Source organism: Gorilla gorilla, chromosome 6 (genome assembly GCF_029281585.2).
Source record: "Gorilla gorilla gorilla isolate KB3781 chromosome 6, NHGRI_mGorGor1-v2.1_pri, whole genome shotgun sequence".
Taxonomy (NCBI): domain Eukaryota; kingdom Metazoa; phylum Chordata; class Mammalia; order Primates; family Hominidae; genus Gorilla; species Gorilla gorilla.
In genome coordinates this window covers 143,847,765-143,864,613 of record NC_073230.2, presented here as the reverse complement: position 1 = coordinate 143,864,613, position 16,849 = coordinate 143,847,765, and the positions used below count along the sequence as shown (strand labels likewise).

The 16,849-nt window shown below is 41.3% G+C and overlaps 1 protein-coding gene across 4 annotated transcripts in view; it reads right to left on the bottom strand.

Moving 5' to 3' along the window:
* Nucleotides 1-16,082, bottom strand: part of CALD1 (caldesmon 1) — a 225,452-nt gene extending 209,370 nt beyond the window's left edge. For 2 of the 4 annotated variants that reach the window (XM_055347177.2, XM_055347178.2), the window contains exon 1: nucleotides 15,936-16,082. The gene's annotated coding sequence lies outside the window, so the exon portion shown is untranslated. The remainder of the gene's footprint in view (nucleotides 1-15,935) is intronic. The other 2 variants (XM_055347176.1, XM_055347166.2) reach the window with 2 other exon arrangements.
* Between the last annotated feature and the right edge of the window lie 767 nt (nucleotides 16,083-16,849).

Sequence of the window (16,849 nt, the reverse complement as noted above, 5' to 3'; positions counted from 1 at the left end):
CTGCAAATTTTCCTTCTACGAGACCTTGAACCTCAGTAGATTATGGAGCAGTGGTTTCAGCAGCAGCCGCAGAACTTTTTCTGATACTTGTCATTCCAAAGAAATTGGTGAAATTCCACTGCGCGCAGAGAGGAAAACACTAAAGTTTTTTTCTTAAATGTCAGAACAGGATATCATTTGGAAAACTGGGTTGGAGCAGGGGGTTGGGGTTAGGGAGAAGTAAAAATAAAACTTCACACACAGCCAATTTTAGATGAAACTGTGGAGGAGGTAAAACTTGTTTTCAGAATTCTGTTTTTCTCACTTCTTATGTCCTAACGATTTATCTCTGACTGGTCACATGATACCCACCTTTCTTGGCATCATTTGTCTAGCATTTCTCCTTTTCACCATTCGCTGTTAAGCCTGACTATCCCAAGACCTGTTCTGTAAGAGGCTTCCTCTAAACTAGAACAACTAACGAAGCAGTACTGAGGTGCTAGTGCTCAACAACGTTTACTGTTTTGATGTGTCTGAAAAGACAGGGTACTATACTTGTTACCTATGTGCAGTTTACCTACATAATAATTCTGCACATATACCTCTAAACCTAAAACAAAAGTTAAAAAAGGAAGAAAGAAGAAAAAAAATTTGCATTCTGGAACTTTGTTCTTTCGTTTCGTTTTGTTTTATTATTTTTATAACATCCTCTTATCTTCTCCCCACTGTAGGCAACCATCCTATTCTATTTCCTGTGCATTTTCTATATTGCGTGTCTTCTTCCAAAGTTGTAAGTATTGCTTCATATGCATACATCTTTAATTTATGTAAATGCATTGTTTTATATATCATCCTTTTATTTTTCCCTCTAAATTCTATGTTTTTCAGACCAAAAACAAAAACACCATTTGCCCAAATAAAATCTTTCAATTCTTTAAACTCAAGAGAGATACTGTAATAGGAAAAACTTCAGTCAGTGTGCAAGTTATGATAAAAAATATTTTGGAATCAAGGGACAGGGTCCTCTTAGCATCCTTCAATTTTCTCTCTCTCTTCTGCCTCTAATTTGTCACATATTCCAATGCTATTACTTTGCTTAGGTTATCATCATTGCTTATGTGATTTTATGCAATAAGCAGGTCTCCCTGCCTGCTCTGCCACTCCATCCCCAAACCCCACCCTCAATCCATTCTTCTGCAGCTAGAACTATGCAAGCAGGGTTATGCTACCTCCCTATTGAAAACTCACATTTGATTTCCTACCACACTCAGGATACAATCCTATAAGTCCCTCTGTAATCTTGCCCTTCTATCTCTCAGACTTCATCTCCTACTGCTCCTGTGCTCTCTCCCTTTGCTCTAGCCAGAGTAGCCTCTGGTTGTTCCTGCAACACACTGAGCACCTGGTGATCCAGCCCCCCATCTTCTTTCCTCTGCCCAAACTTTCCCCTGCACATATCTTCATAATTTCTTCCTGCACTTCCTTAGATCTCTGCTGAATGCCACCACATCAAGGAGACCTCATTGACCCTATGTGAAAAGAGAATGAGAATGAGAACCATCCTGCCACATTGCTTATCGCCCACCTTGAGTTATTTTTCTTCTTGGCATTTATTGCCGCTTGACATACTGTATATTCAATTTGATTACTTGTTCATTGACTTTCCTCCGCCCTTCACGAGAATGGAAGCTCCTTGAGGGCTCATTCTTGGTCTGTTTTATTTGTTGCTTTATCCCCAGCACTAGTTCTTGGCACATGGTAGGATGAATGGTTCATGGATAAAGGTTAGTCATCTACAAAGAACTTAAAAGGCCAGCCCTTAATAATTTAGCTCCTAGCCCTCTGTCCAGGGGCATCTTGGACATCCCTCCCGAATCTGCCTTCACCCCTGCACACACATGCACACATTCACTCTCCACTCTAGCCAGATTAAACTGTTTTTCATTGTCCTGAATGTGCCTTGCTGCCTCTTATCCTCGGGTTTTCACACACGCTGTTCTCTCTGCCTTGAGCACTGTTCCTCTGTATCTGTGTCCAGCTAGCTCCCCTCTGGCCTTCTTCTAGGTAACCTTTATGACTGCCCAAGTCTGAGTTAAGAGCCCCCACACAGTGAACTTCCAATGTAATTGTGCTCATTCTCCCCTATTGCAATCACCTTGTGACTTTTCAGTCTCTACCTTGCGCTTAGGCTTTTGAAGACAGAGACAGATCTATTTTTTTCTCATGAACTCTGCAGTGCCCAGAAGAGAGCCTCAATATATATTTGTGGAATGATTGGTCTCTTACTAGTATATTCTAGACTCTAGTTTGCTAGAGGGCATTGCCTGTAGGTTTAACTTGTTCTGAGTAGCTCTTTATAAACGTGATGGTCATGCATTTTGGGGCTGAAGTCTATATGGGGTCACAGTACACTAACTAGAAAGATCCACAGACTCTCCAAGGTGTTATTTTTACCTTTAGAAACAGCCACAGGGGAATAAATGCCTAATCATTGGCCTGTAGGAATTTTTAAACCACCTTGATTTGGAGAATTGCCATGTGCCAGGATTTCCATCAGCATAAAGGGGCCTAGGGCTGGGAAAGAAGGGTACAGATATGGGTGCTGAGCTGAGTGACAGGTGTCTGCCTAGATCCTCTGAGCTATTCTCAGTGTATGTTCCCAGGAAGAGACTGTCAAGCCCTGTGTACATGCAGTTGTCTCACATGTTACTATGAGAATAGCAATAAGGGGAGTCTCCTTCCCAGCATCCCTTTGAGGAGTAATAAGTAAATGTTACTTAAAAAATAAAACTGTTTCACAAAGTAAAACAGACTTTGGAGTAAAGAAACAGCCAGCCAGAATTCCACAGGGAGCTGGAAACTGTTCCACATTTTAACCATTCCCATCTGTCTAATGGGTGGCAATTAGTAACTTCTCCACTGCTATGTTCTTGGAAACACACACACACACACACACACACACACACACACACACACACACACACACACACATCCCAATGGGAGCTGCAGATATTTAAAAGAAAGGAGAGCTAACTTCACATGCTTGTATCCCAAATGACCAGTTCACTTAAAGTTTAAATGTATATGAATTTTTCATTCATTTGCTAGTAATATGATTAATATGGTTGATTATATATGTTATAAATGTGTGTGCCTATATATTTATAAGTGAAATATACTAGAGTCAACAGGCAGTCATCCCAGTTCTAAAATGAGATGGTTCAACAAGAAAGTCCCTAAAGTGTTTTCAGTTCCAACAATCCATAAGTCTTGGAGTTTTGTCTTTAGCTTTGCATTATCTCACACAGGCTTTAGGAAAGAAGCATAGAGTTGCACACAACAGTCTGAATCAGCTAGCATCACCCGCACACTCAGCATGTGGAATGTACTTGTAGAAAGTTTCTGGGTGGGCCCACGTAAACTGTGTTTGCTATACTGAACAGAGTCCCTGTGCTCAGCTGGTTACAAGTTTGACTCAAGGTACGAGCCTTGCATTGTCATCAAATAGATGCTTGTGCAGAATCAATAATACCTGTGTAGATAAGCAAGCCATCCTCCTGTATAGCCATTCTGAAAGTTTTGCTGGACTCCTTTTTTTTTTATTTTTATTTTTTTAGACGGAGTCTAGCTTTGTCGCCCAGGCTGGAGTGCATTGGTGTGATCTCTGCTCACTGCAACCTCCGCCTCCCGGGTTCAAGCAATTCTCCTGCCTCAGCCTCCCGAGTAGCTGGGATTACAGGCGCACACCACCATGCCCGGCTAATTTTTGTATTTTTAGTAGAGACAGGGTTTCACCATGTTGGCCAGGCTGGTCTTGAATTCCTGATCTCATGATCCACTCACTCGGCCTCCCAAAGTGCTGGGATTACAGGCATGAGCCACCGCACCTGGCCTCCATATTTTTAAAATAGTCATACAGGAGACCATTTGAACTCTTGTAAGACAAACCCTGATAAGAACTCAGGCCTGGAAACTGCTAGAAGTCTCCAGGATAATTACATGAGTAACGTTTGCAGTCTGTGGAATGAGGTCTTCAAGGAAGACAGACCTGCAAATTGTAAGCATCAACAAGCGAACATACAGGATAGATAGTAGGATCTATCTATAGGCAGAGCCAGGAGGACCTTTTTGAATAGAGAAACATAGAGAATGGAAGTGGGAGGTGGAAGGAGAACAGTACTGTGCACTGCACAACTCCAGGGGTCGTCATTCACATTCTAGTCTACGTAGGCTGTGCTCTCCAGAGAGAAGGGAGAGTAAAGTAAGTGTAGTTTTCATTCAATTGCACCATATGGAAAGCCAATATGGAGAATAATGTTTATGCTTCAGGGGTTTATTTGATAGCCAATAACTAAACAACTAAGTGTCTCAGGCTTAAAAAAAAGCCCAAGAAGAAAGCTAAATTGACTCAAAATTTTCTGGCAAAGAAAGCAATTCATGCCAAGTTCTAATACCATATGCCTTAAAACAGCAAGAGCAAAACAGCTACTCTGAATGAAGCAAATCAGTAAAGTGCCTAGGAAAAGGAGCGTAAGTGGTGGTTTTCAAGTTACGCATAGCGCTACTTTCAGTCATTCTGCATATATTTATTCACTGACTACTATTTGTCAAACTGTGCTATTGGATGGCATTTAAGGTTCCTACAGGCCCATGGAAAAGCTCATATTTATATTTTTGGACTCTTGTTCTAAATTATCAGTTTACTTAAACTTAAAAGATATATGAATTAATTTTATTAATACACTATGAATCAAGTTATGAGTTTCAAGTCATAATAATATTCAGGAAGAAATAAAAACAAGTTGGCTGCTTCACTGAACACCAAGATCTGATCTAAGAATCATGCAAGTCCTCAATGTGGGAGCTTTAAAAGATAACAAAAGGGTTATTTAGACTGAGCCTCCTGTCGGAAGTGAGAACTCCACATAATTTATAATACATAGTTTATTATAACATCAAGTTATATACTCTGAATTAAACTTAATGTAGAGTAGATTTTTATTTAAACCCAAACTCTCACTAATAGATCATGATAACCCATGACTACTGTAGCTAAATGAATAATTTCTCCAAATATAATTTTAATCATAAGAACAGAATTCAGAGCCTCAAAATGGACCTATGAATATAGGAAAAATGCCATATGATAGAGGTAGTATTTAATTTTTGAATTTTTTAGTTTTAGTTTTTTTTAATTTTTAATTTTTTTTTTTTTTTTTTTGAGACAAAGTCTCACTCTTGTCCCCCAGGCTGGAGTGCAATGGCGTGATTTCGGCTCACTGAAACCTCTGCCTCCCAGGTTCAAGCAATTCTTCTTCCTCTCACCTGTAATCCCAGCACTTTGGGAGGCCGTGGCGGGTGGATCACCTGAGGTCAGGAGTTCAAGACGAGTCTGGCCAACATAGTGAAACCCTGTCTCTACTAAAAATACACAAATTAGCTGGGCATGGTGGTAGAGGTAGTATTTTAGGTAAGGGATGTCTTTTGGATGTCTATTCAATAATTTGTTGGTATTATTGGTTATCCATTTGGACAAAGATAATGTTTAGATCCCTATCTCACATCATCCACCAGTCATTTCCAGATAGATTAAATATATGAGCATAAAAAGTAAAACTATAAAAGAATCAGAGGAAATACAGGAAAATGTTTTACTTTGGGTAGGAAAGATTATCTTAAACAAGACTCAGAAGGCAAACAACACAAAGGAAAGAATGATAAATATGACTAGAAAAACAACTTCTACACTGTGAAAAATTACACAAGTAAAATGTAAAGACAAGAGACAGAGTAAGGATAAAATATTTACATATTTATCACAAACAAAAGCTGACTGCCAGTTATGGCTGTGCAGGCTGTGTACTGTACACCACTGGGGGGAGCCATTCAAGTAGACTACAATGTGAATTGTGCCCTGAAGGAAATCCATAATCTATAAATCACTCCTATATCAATAAGAAGAAAGATAAGCCACCCAATAGAAAAATAGGCAAAGAATATGGGAAGTGGATTCATAGAGGAGTAAAACCAAATAATAGTACGCATACACAAAAATGTTCAATCTTACTTGTAATCAGTGAAAACCAAATTGAAACAATAATGAAGCATATTTTCAACACGCCAGTAATGAAAAAAATACTTAAATGCAAACAAAGAAATACCATTCCAGAGAAGCAACATTTGAAATATGTGGCTGGGCGTGGTGGCTCACGCCCGTATTCCCAGCACTTTGGGAGGCTGAGGCAGGCAGATCACTTGAGGTCAGGAGTTCGAGACCAGCCTGGCCAACATGGTGAAACCCTGTCTCTACTAAAAATACAAAAATTAACCAAGAGTGGTAGTGGGCGCCTGTAATCCCAGCTACTCAGAAGTCTGAGGCAGGAGAATAGCTTGAACCTGGGAAGTAGACATTACAGTGAGCCCAGATTGGGCCACTGCCCTCCAGCCTGGGTGACAGAGTGAGACTCCATCTAAAAATAATAATAATAATAAAATAAAGTAAAATATATAATAGTGTTGAATAGAGTAATGTAAAATGGTATTCTCTTGCATTACTAGGTGAGGTATAAATTTGACAATATCTATTTAAAATAAAAATTCATCTACCCTATTGTCTAACAATTTTACTTTTCCTGATCTTCTCTAAAGAAACCTTCACACACACATATAAGCTATACATTGTATTTATACAATTGTTTGTAATTGTATACATTGGAAACAGCTTATTTGTCCATAGTTAGCGTTTAGTAGTTGAGTAGAATGAGCTCTATATGTGGTGAAATGAAAGATCTCCATTAGAGACTGTTGAGTGAAAAAAAGTAGTTTTCCTAATGATATATGTGGTATTATTCCAGTTATATAAAACACACATGAAGCAATATCATACATGTATTTTCTTGTATGTCGAACAGTCCTTCCGGGACTACACATCTGTTACCAGAGGTACCTCTGGAAGCCAAAAGGGATTATATATGGATATCAGCAGTGGGTTTTAGGTTTACTTTTCATATTTGGTTGAAAATTAGAGCATATGTATTATTTTATAGACATTTTCTTTTCAACTTACACTTCTGTGCTTGTACCTTGAGACAAGGGTGGTATTAAAAAGTCATGAAGAAGACATGATACAGAATTTTTTAAATGACAGCAGCAATTTATAAGCGACAGTGGCCAATGCTAACATTTATAATACACACTTAGGTTTACCTAAAGAAGATGGTCTTACTCATCATTTTCTCTTCTCCCTTCTCTTTATAAAGTCTCTCCTTTCCACATCTCAGGCCCCAGCACAGGAACCTACCCCCTAGTCACCTAGGCTTTCTCTCTCTCACTCTGTTGTGACTTCCTCACCCAGGATTCAAACCCAGGCTGGTTTCATCCTATGACAAGAAGATGGCTATCTAGATGGATGGGCTGGGACTTCATCTCATCCCACAGAAGTTATGTGTTAAACAAATATGGTTGGGGCCGCCTGTGGAGATGTCCCCAGCCTCCTGCCAGAGAGAAGGGACTGGAAGTCAGAATCTAACTGAGATGGTTGAATCAGATGCCTGCTTCAAGTCAATGCAGCTAGGGGAGCTTGCAAAGCCAGAGTTTGCAACAGAGTGGGCAAATACTCAGAAGGAAATACAAATTTCTGGAGTCAGAGCAGGCCAGGGAGGGATCAGCAGGCATCTGGGTATCAGAAGCGTTAAATTATAGACAATAGCTACAAGACAATCTGTAGTCAAGGACCAGCACTACAAGGCAGGAGAATAAAGAACATGAAGGAGAAAGGGCAGCAAGAATGGGGAAGAGGCCCCACCGTTGTCCTGTGTGCATCTCTGCATCTCTGCATCTCTGCCTTGCAAAGTCATAGTCTTTGCAAGGCAGGAGCCACCCTCAGGGCAGGTGGCCTAGACCAGTGCTTCTTACCTGGTGTGCTTTAAGAAAACTAGCAATGCCTAGGCTGCATCCCAGTCTAATTAAACTAACATTTCCTAGGTGGAGCCGGATGTCAGTATTTTTCAAAACTCCCCCAGTGATTCTCCAGGACTCAGATGCATTGCCCTGGCCTTACAAATTTAGAGTTGGTGATTGGTGGCACCTGGCAGAGGTGAGGCATACAAAGGGTAGAGAATCCTGGGAATTCACTCCCTCAGAACAATTTCATCTGATTTTTTTTTTTTTTAGCAGATGAGATGATACACCTATTTTTTTTCTATAGAAATTAAGGTGGCTGCTCTCATTATTTGCTCATATGAGAGCTTAGGCCCAAGGTTTATCAAGTCATCACAATTTCTGGATCCTTCATTTCAGTTCTCTTTTCAGAGCTGAGTCTTGTCTTTTTTCTCTAGACAGGCTCCCACTCCACCCCAAGGCCCAGCGGATTTTGCAGCATGGACCCAATATAGCATTCCATTAATTATATTCTGTCTGAAAATAATACATTCAACACTGAAAAGTGTGAAAAGTGTTTTTTTGTTGTTGTTTTTTTTTTGTTTTGTTTTGTTTTTTCGATACAGAGTCTTGTTCTGTTGCCCAGGCTGGAGTGCAGTGGTGCTGTCTCGGCTCACTGAAACTTCCACCTGCCAGGTTCAAGTGCTTCTCCTCCTTCAGCCTCCTGAGTAGCTGGGATTATAGGTGCCCACCACCATGCCACCACACCTGGCTAATTTTTGTATTTTTTAGTAGAGATGGTGTTTCACCATGTTGGCCAGGCTGGTCTTGAACTCCTTACCTCCGGTGATCTGCCCGCCTCGGCCTCCTAAAGTGCTGGGATTACAGGTGTGAGCCACTGCGCCCAGCCTGAAAAGTGTATTTTTGATAATAGGTGCAAAGACTGGATTTATATTCTGATCTGACATAAATCAGTCTCGAAATTTATTGGCAGAAATAGAAGTTGCATAATTACTCGGCTGTGGTTATGCATTCTTGACACATTTATCTCACCGAGCCTGAACTCTGTACATGCATGGACACATATGAAATTCCCCACTCATAGTGCCTATTTTCTGGCACTTGGAAATAGATTTATGAAGGTACCACTGTACAATATATAGTTTCACTTTTATAATTTAGATGGTTTAGGGTAGTGATGAGAAGAAGCTAAACTTTTGTGTGCTAAAATCATAACTTATTCCTTTGAGAATCTGAGACTGGATGTACAAATGCAAACAAAAAATGAAAAATAATTAATTTGGAAATTATTTGACTGATTATTTTGACTAGCAAATTTCTTTGGCATCAGGCCGAAAGCTTCCTTTTCTGACAGGCTCAATACTCTCTACTTAGCCTATATGAAATAAGCATTCTGTCCAAGTCACACACCCAAGATGATTCATCATGCTCTTGAAAGCTATTCCATTAAGCTCTGAGGTCTCATCTTCCTGATTCTTCTGCCACTTGAAGATCCATATTAACTTTCTCCTGGAAATCTCCTCCCAGTATGTCTTGAGCTAAAATATTGCATGAATGACATTTCTGAAAAGAAACTATACCTTGGGTGAGGAATCAAAGGACTCAAGAGTATAGATGACAAACTTTTTTTTTTTGAAACAGGTATCACTCTGTCACCCAGGCTGGAGTGCAGTGGCACGATCTCGGCTCACTGCAGCCTCCGTCCCCTGGCTCAAGCAATCATCCCACCTCAGCCTCCCAAGTAGCTGGGACCACAGGAGCACACCACCACACCTGCCTAATTTTTTGTATTTTTGGTAGAGACAGGGTTTCGCCATGTTGCCCAGGCTTGTCTCAAACTCCTGAGCTCAAGCGATTCACTGCCTCGGCCTCCTGAAGTGCTGGGACTACAGCTGTGAGCCACCACACCCAGCCCTAGATGATAAACTTATATGCTCATTTTTTTCTACCAACAATAAAGACTTTGAAGAGAAAGAAAAATCTGTGGGTTGAATGTACAATTACAAAGATGGTGAAGAGAAGTGAGATTTATAAGACAAAGCCATGGTTCTAGGTACTGGGATAAATGATGTATTCTTGGCGAGGGAAGGATATTTGACCAGAGTCTGGGTGATCCAACTGAAAAACTTTAAGTGAAGGAAGAAAGAAGGACAATCACCTTGATAAACCTATGAACATGGTTCCTATGGAAGACAACAAGTGTAAGATGAGAATATGAATAAGGGTATGGGAGATGCCTGGGAATTGCACCCCCAAAATATTGGAAGACAGAGAGGAGACGGAAATAATGCTAATAGCCTCAAAACCATTATACTAATAATAGGTGTCATTGATTGAGCACTTACTGACTGTATATCTCTTTTCATCTTAGGAACAACCTTACAAGGTAGGTATTGTTGTTACTTTCATTTCACAGATGGAGAAAAATGAGGCTTATGGAAGTTAAATAACTTGCACAAGGACATGTACAGGTGGTAGGTAGAAAAGCAGGGATTTGGACATGGGCAATCTAGTCCAGAGGTCACTATATCATACTGTCTCAGTGTGCATTGTAAGTGAACCAAGCTTGAGGTTACACCATAATGTGATTTTTTGAGACATGGTGGGAAGGGGCTTCAGATTAAAATACAGTGATGGAGAAGCATGCCATATTCCCAAATGATAGGCTGTAATAAGGGGAGACTGAATGGTATGATATGTCAATAAGATATTCATTTGAGTAACCCAAAAACAGAAACACTGGAGAAGTGAGTCAGAGAAAAATATAAGTGACCTGCTCTGGAACTTTGGTATAGGCCACCTGACCAGAAGGAGAAAATTAATCATGCATTTTGAACAGATGAAAAAAAAATATAGAAGTAATGTATAGAATTGGTAATTGAATATATATTTTATACAGTGGTGATAAGAAACTTCAAATATTGGATATGTGCTAGAGAGTTTGGTGGATATGCTCTTGACTTTTCAGAAGAAAGTGAAAGTAGATTTTTTTTTCTGTTAATAGCTAGGATGGAAAGGATAAACATAGTCAAACATGTACCTCAGCTTTTGAGATGGCAGGATTTTTAAGTCTGCAGAAGCTAGGTATGCTTCTCCCAAAAGAAGGTACCTAGAAAGGGCTCAAATACAATTCTAGCGGTAATCGGTAATACATGGTTCTACTAGGAAAGAAACGTGTGTCTTGGGACGCTATAAGGAGAACGTGCCACTTATAAAGTTGTGACCTCGCAACTCCAGACCCACGCTCCTGTATTCCACTGAGGCTAGGACTCTGCACAGCACCTTTCTGCATGGCCAGCAGACACCCTGTTAGGCTCTGCCAGTAGGGGGCACCAGAGAGAGAGAGAGAGAGACCACAAGCCTGGATGGAGGAAGGGACAGGGGTTCCTTGCTCCTGTTGGCGAACAGGTCTTCAGGTCACCCCAGCAATGGCAGTGCCTTCCTGAAGCAGCAACTAAATCTAGTTTGCAGGGTTTGTTTGTTTGTTTGTTTGTTTGTTTGTTTGTTTGTTTGTTTTAACACTTGCCATATCAACCTTCCAACTTGTCCCCCAAGACAGTTGGTCTGTGTCTTGGAAATCTGGGTGTCATGAGGCCCCTCTTTCAAGTTCAGAGACACCAACACCAGCCCAGCAGCTCTCTGGGAGCCCTCCCTGAAGTTTCTATGTTTCCCTTATAGAAGGCGCCTGTTTACTGGGAACTGCATTCCCTAAAGCGATTCAAGAGCCAGCTCTTTCTATGAGAGTAAGAACCTTTTGTGTATCCCTGAGAAACCTATGTCAGTTCTTTAAATTAAATTACAGAAATATAGTCCACCCTTCCTTGGCATCACTGAACCTTACTGCTGTTTTCTGGAACTTTGAAAAACTCTGTAGTTTTGGCGAAACAGAATTCCTTCACGGTGTTAGAATGAGCACCTGGGTCCCTGGCTCCAGGTGTATCTTGACCTTACACAACAGGCATCCCCTGAGGTGGGATCATTCCACATCCATGCCTTACCTCACTCTTCTGGCCTTGCTTTTTTTCGCTCTTTTTGCTCAGGCTGGGGTGTAATGGCGCGATCTTAGCTCACTGCAACTTCCTGGGTTCAAGCGATTCTCCTGCCTCAACCTCCCAAGTAGCTGGGATTACAGGCATGTGCCATCATGCCCAACTAATTTTGTGTTTTTAGTAGAGACGGGGTTTCACCATGTTGGCCAGGCTGGTCTTGAACTCCTGACCTCAAGTGATCCGCCCACCTCGGCCTCCCAAAATGCTGGAATTACAGGCATGAGCCACCACGCCCGGCCCCTGGCCTTGCTTCTTAAAGACCCAGTCCTTGCTCTGCATCCTTGAGTCACTTCTATCTTTGGTTCCAGGGCTGAGAGGTGTTCCTTTGAAGACAAACAAATAAGTCCCCTTTCTTTTTTCATTCATTGGGCCTCATTAGACTAATCTCCACTTCTTGAAATATTATTTCTCACTAGATTCCTCCTTCCAGAAAGTCCAAACTGGGTTGTCTTATTCCATCTGAGCTGCCACAACAAAATACTATAAACTGGGTGGCTTATAAATAATGAAAATTTATTTCTCACAGCTCCCGAGGTCAGGAATTCCAAACTCAGGGCAGATTCAGGGTCTGGTAAGGGTCTGCTTTCTGCCTATAGACAGTGCCTTCTTGCTGTGTCCTCACGTGGTGAAAGGGGTGGGGGTCTCCCTCTAGCCTTTTTGATGAGGGCATTAATCCCATACATGAGGACTGCCCTGATGATCTAATCACCTCCCAAAGGCAGTACCTCATAATACCGTCACCTTGAGGGCTAGGATTGCAACATGAATTTTGGAGGAGACACAAACATTCAGACCATAGAATTTCACCCTTGCCTCTACCCAAATTCATGTTGGTTTGCTTTTTTGGTTTTTTTTTTTGGGGGGGGGAGGGATGGAGTTTCACTCTTGTTGCACAGGCTGGAATGCAATGGCACAATCTTGGCTCACTGCAACCTCTGCCTTCCAGGTTCAAGCCATTCTCCTGCCTCAGCCTCCTCAGTAGCTGGGATTACAGGTGCCTGCCACCACACCCAGCCAATTTTTTGTATTTTTAGTAGAGATAGGGCTTCACCATGTTGGCCAGGCTGGTCTCGAACTCCTGACCTCAGGTGATCCACCCACCTCAGCCTCCCAAAGTGCTGGGACTATAGGCGTGAGCCAGTGCGCCCAGCCTCATATCCTTCTTGCATGCAAAATATATTCATTTCATCCCATGAGCCCTGAAGTTTTAACTCAGTCCAGCATCAATTTAAAAGTCTGAAGTCCAGGGTCTCATCTAAATGTCATCCAAATTAGATATGGGTGAGACCCCAGGTACTATCCATCCTGAGCTGTGAACCTCTAAAATTAAACATGTTAAGTGCTTCCAAAATAAAATGATGGGACAGGCATAGGCTAGATATTCCCATTCCAAGATGGAGAAATAGTAAAGAAAGAAGTGGCAAGTTCTGAGCAAGTCCAAAATCTTAATGCTCAAGCATAATCTTTTTGGCTCAGTGTTCCACTGTCTAGGTGCTGGGGCAGAGGTCCTGCCTTGCAGACCCACTGGGATGGCAGTCCTACCTCTGCAGCTTTGCCTGCCTTCATGGCCTTGGACAGCCCTGCCACCATAGATTTTCCAGGTGTAGCCTATGGCACAGCTCTCTCAGTTTGGAGTTGAGTGCCTGCAGTTCTCCCAGATGGGAATCACATGCTAGGGGCTCTACTGGTCTGTGGTCTCTGTGGTGTCCCCACTCGCATGGTTCCACTGGATATTGCCTTAGTGGGGACTCTCTATGGTGGCCCCACCTTTGTGGTATTTGTCTGCCTGGGCCTATGACTTTCCAGGGCATTCTTTGAAATCCAGGTAGAGGCAGCCATGCCCCCATGGCTTTGCTGGGTGCCAAGCATGCTGCACTGGAGCCACCTAAGCTGGCCCTGGGGCAGCCACGGGGCACAGGGATGGAGTGCAGGGAGTAGAGCCCCTGATATAAGGCTGCTCTGGGCAGTGATGGCCTTCCTTTGATATTGTTCTGCACTCCAGGACCTATGATGGGAAGGGCAGCCCCAGTGATCTCCACAATGCTTTCTGAGTCATTCTTAATCCATTGTCTCGAACAATAGGTCCTGGATTTCATTTAAATTAAATTACAGAAATACATAGTCCACCCTTCCTTGGCATCACGAATCTTACTGCTGTTTTCTGGAACTTTGAACAACTCCCTCTAGGGTTGGCGAAACAGAATTCTTTCACATTGTTAGAATGAGCACCTGGGTTCCTGGCTCCATGTGCATCTTGACCTTAGTATGAAACATCCTCTGAGGCTGGATCATTCCACATCTGCACTTTATCTCACTCTTCTGGCTTGCTTTCTCAAAGACCTATTCCTTGCTCTGCATCCTTGAGTCACTTCTTCTATCTTTGGTTCCAGGGCTGAGATGATAAATGTCCCAATTATCTTGATTAATAGCACCTGGCTTCCATTGAGATGACAATCTATACTAACCTTCTTATCAAATAATCATTTGGCCACACCGTTGTTCTCTTCCACACAAGTTTTCTCATATTTTTTCAATGTGAATAGACTAAGAGTCTTCTAAAATTTTAAGCTCTGCATTCCTTTTAATTAACAATTCCATCTTTAAATCATTTCTCTCTTCTTGCATTTTACTATGAGCAGTCAAGAGAAACCAGGCTACATCTTCAACACTTTGCTTAGAAATAGTTTCAGCTAAATATTTAATTTCATCACTCACAAGTTCTACCTTCCACAAAACACTAGGACAAGAACACAGAGAAGCCAAATTCTTTGCCACTTTAAAAATAGAATTGCCTTTTCTCTCATTTTCAATAACATATTCCTCATTTCCATCTGAATGGCCTCATCAGAATAGCCTTTACCGTTCATATTTCTACTAACATTTTCTGTTCATGACCACTTAGGTATTCTCTAAAAAGACTGAGGTTTTCTCTACAGCTCTCCTTTTTTCTTTCTGGGCCCTCAGCAGTATTGCCCTTAATGGTTAGTTCACCACAATATAGGCTTTTTCTAGCATGCACCTCAAAACTCTTCCAGCCTCTACTCATTATCCAGTTCCAAAGCTGCTTCCACATTGTAAGTATTTAATACAGCAGCACCCCCACTTCTCAGTACTGATTTTTTGTCTTAGACCGTTTGGACTGCCAGAACAAAGTACCATAAACCAGGTGGCTTATAAACAACAAAAATGTATTTCTCACAGCTCTGGAGGCTAGCAAGCCAAGATCAAGGCAGATTTGGTGTCTAGTGCAGGTCTGCTTTCTGGATTACAGACAGTGCCTTCTTGCTGTGTCCTCACAGAGTGAAGGGGACAAGGGGTGTCTCTCTTCAGCCCATTCCCATTCATGAGGGAATCGGCCCTTATGATTTAGTCACCTCCCAAAGGCATCATCTTCTAATATTATCATCTTGGAGTCAGGATTTCAACATATGAATTTTGAAGAGACACAAACATTCAGACCAGAGCATGGGAGAGCATTCAAATGACAGATTCCAAGCTTTGACTCCTGAAGGCACCATTTCTGGAAATTCCAGTTAAGCTCTTCCTACTACCTTTCCCATAGGTTCTCTTCAGTCAACATGAACTAATAGCAGTGGCTTCATCGACCCACACAACCGTGGTAGATAACACCATACATCACAAGTTGAGAAATAAATACCACTATCACCACAACAAAAGGGTTTCCAAAATCTTCCAAAACTCTTGGATGCTGAGCAAAAAGAACAGGAATTGCTTATCTATTAAGGCCACATCACACCATGTATTATAAAGAACAATTGGGAGATGAAAGGCACAACTTCTGGGACATTAAAAGAAGATGAAGTATATTTTAAGTTGCTATTTCTAAAGTATAGCAAAACGACACTTCCTCCCGAACTTTTATTAATGTAGCCAGGGAAAATTTATCAGAGAAGATAGGTCCATGAGGTGAGAGCTGAATGGCAATTGCCCCTTGGAATTTAAGTTAAATTCACCTCTCTAGCAGATGTTTTGATTTAAAATAGTTACCTTTTGTTCAGCTTAACTCTCAGCTCCCAAATCTTTCTGCTTTCAATTCTTCAAGGAAGGCACCCCTGAATACAATGCGAGGGAGGGAGTTTAATCCAGAATTCTTGAGAACAGCTTGATATTTTCAACTAAATCCAGTAGCGGAATGCAGGCTTAACTGGCCCCACCCAATTTCTCCCACCCAGATATTTTTCCTTTTTGTCCAGCAAAGTTTCATCTGTTCCAAAGAAAGAAAAGGAAGAAAAAGAAAAAATATTTGCTTAAACCATTAAACTCTAAACTACTCAACTAATTCTGACCAAATTTAAGATGCCTGATACTGAATTGGGATGGAGAAAATAAGGGAGATATTTATTTGATTAACTTTTTAAATGGAGTTTTAATTTTATCTTCTCTGGTAAGAACACTTAGGTTATAGGTTACTGCTGTACAGTAGAAGTGGGTTTGGATGCATTTATTTTATTAATTAAACACACACTTATTGTGTGCCTATAAGGTGCAAGGTACTGTGCTAAAATCCATGTGGAGGTACAAAGTGAAATCTATCCTAAATCTTGCCTTCGTAGAGCTTATAAATCAGTAGAAGAGATTAGATAAATGTGATTAGAGAAATTTGAACATAAATTACGATGATATGTGGCGCAATTAAACACATGCCTGAAACACGTGGAAGTAAAGTTCTATGAGAGTCCAGAGAAAGGTGGGCTGCTTCTTTTCTCCAGGAGAGGCTTCCTGGAGAAGAGGCATTTCAGCTGCCCTTTCAAGAGCAAAGAGAGAAAAGGCTTCCAAGGCTCTTCAAGGAAGAGCAGAAACAAAGCGTGTAGCTAAGGAAAGGATGAGGCTCCTCTAGGGAACGACTTGCAGATATTTATCATGGTAACCAAGCCGACTCTGCCAATGTTTGGTGAAGAATA